General features: G+C 40.9%; 1 protein-coding gene across 2 annotated transcripts in view; it reads right to left on the bottom strand.

Annotated features, from left to right (window-relative positions):
- The window catches only part of EPN3 (epsin 3), an 85376-nt gene extending 83913 nt beyond the window's left edge, over nucleotides 1–1463 (bottom strand). The window contains exon 1 of one of the 2 annotated variants that reach the window (XM_053708790.1): nucleotides 1271–1463. The gene's annotated coding sequence lies outside the window, so the exon portion shown is untranslated. Of the gene's footprint in view, nucleotides 1–665; nucleotides 1172–1270 lie in introns of those variants that run through there. The other variant, XM_053708782.1, reaches the window with a different exon arrangement.
- Nucleotides 1464–2374: the final 911 nt, after the last annotated feature.

Raw genomic sequence — 2374 nt, forward strand, 5'->3', positions numbered from 1 at the left:
CTACTCCTCACTAGATCCCCCATACACAGATACTGCTCCTCAATAGATCCCCCATACACAGATACCCCAATATACAGACACTGCTCCTCAACAGATCCACCATATACTGCTCCACACCAGATCCCCCATATACAGACACTGCTCCACACCAGATCCTCAATATAGACACTACTCATCAACAGATCCATGATATACATACACTGCTCCTCACCAGATCCCCCATACACAGACACTACTCCTCACTAGATCCCCCATACACAGATTCTGCTCCTCACCAGATCCCTCATACACAGATACTGCTCCTCACCAGATCCCCCATACACAGATACTGCTCCTCACCAGATCCCCCATACACAGATACTGCTCCTCACCAGATCCCCCATACACAGATACTGCTCCTCACCAGATCTTCCTTATACACACACTGATACTAACTAAATCTCCTATATACAGACATTGATACTAACTAGATATTCTATATACAGACACTGCTCCTCACTAGACCTCCTATACATTGATACTGATCCTAACCTGACCCTTGTAATCAAATACTCCTTATAACAGGGACTCCCCTTAAAGAGACACCATCCGCACACATAATATTGATGCAAAGAACTAATGACTCCATTTAAAAAGATAATTCTAAGCGATTATTTGTCACTTACCACTAGTTCCTCAGTGCTGTTCACCAAGGATAGCAGCTGTTTAATAAATCCATTTGACTTGCTGCAGGGAAGTCCCACTGGGAAGTTTGGTTATGTGTGTATATGATTATGCAATAAGTGAGCACTGTACAGATATACCTGTATAGTACAATACTAAACCCTTAGCATCATACACAAAGCTGGGGATGCCGTCTGCTGAAATAAATATTACTCAGTTCTGCTCTGACTGTTTTATGGACAATTCAAATCTACATCATCAGCTGTTGTCACTGAGTGTTGTCTACCTGTTGCAAAGCTTGTAGGTCACACTGGGTATGTTTGACACTGACACTAATACTATTCCAATGTGTCTGTCTTGCTCTATGTGTGTATGAGGTTGTCTAAAAGTTGCTCAGCTGGTTGATCAGGGCTGCAAGAGGAATGCTACACAAATTTAACCAATTCACCCCCTGCCTTAGCAGATACAACTAAAATTTACAAACAGAGAATAATGACCTTAGACTGAGTGACCTTAGACTGTGAGGTAGCTCAGTGAGTGTAAATTTGCATTAGAAAAATGAAAAATTACACAATTGGTAAGAGGCGGAGAAATCATAGTTACTTACTGAGTATCACTATAAGAATCATTCAGGGCAGGGCATAAAGTGTCATGTTGTTCCTCATTGTTTTGGGAGGACGGTTTCAGTTGTATCCAGTACACAGATGGCAATACAGGTCTGTCTAGTTCCTGTTGCAGTAACAAGAGCATGTGTCACTGCTTTCTCCCAAAAGGGTGCGCAGCACTCTGATTAACCCCTTAGCTGCTGGCAAGGGCTAAACTGGAAAACAACTGGTTAACTAAGTTATAATGCCAAGCAAAAACAATCTGTTTTTCTTGAGAAGCTTTTATTGCAGTAGCCTGAAACATCACAGGTCAGGCCACGGCTCACACACAGGTACAGACAGGTAGGGGTGATACGGCCTGGGGGTCCTTGTCAGTTGCATTGCTCAGCTCCTGTAAGTCTTGTGCTTTTTAGTTTTAGCAGCACCTGCGTCTCATCTCTGTGTAAATCACAGGATCTTGGGAGCTACTAAGAAATGAAACAGATTTTTAAAATAGCTCATACATCACTGCTGTGTTCCACAATGTGCTTAATATGAGTTTGCACCTGGTGCAACAACTTTTTTGTTTTGCAAGAAAACATCTGTAGTTCTATTTTCTCAGATATCCATTACCATAAAACTTGTCCATTTTCAGAAATGTGCGTTTTACTGTTCTTGGAGGGTACAGTAGATTGTATATGTTCAAATAAATGCCAAATATTGGGTGTATTCTATTTTATATTGAAGAAAACTGTGTTTGCAATAGTGCAGCTGGCAATTTGTGTAGTTGAGTTTCTAGGCCTGACAAGCAGAAATCTTTTGCAAACTGAGTAACAACTTTGCAGATAATATACACAGTGATCTAGACTGTAAATTTGGGGGTGACAAAAGTTACAGAAGTTGCTGGTGGTGGTAGGGGTCATGAGTCTTGCTAATTTAATTAAATCTCCTATCTTCCAATTTATATCTCATGTCCCCTTACCTTTGAGAATTTGTGGGGGCCACGATAATGCTTCTGATAATCAAACATCCCTAACCCTGTGAGTACAGGATATTAAAGGGACAGTCTAGTCAAAATGAAACTTTCATGATTTAGATAGGACATGCAACTTTAAACAACTTTCCAA

This window comes from Bombina bombina, chromosome 1 (assembly GCF_027579735.1).
Source record: "Bombina bombina isolate aBomBom1 chromosome 1, aBomBom1.pri, whole genome shotgun sequence".
Classification (NCBI taxonomy): Eukaryota; Metazoa; Chordata; class Amphibia; order Anura; family Bombinatoridae; genus Bombina; species Bombina bombina.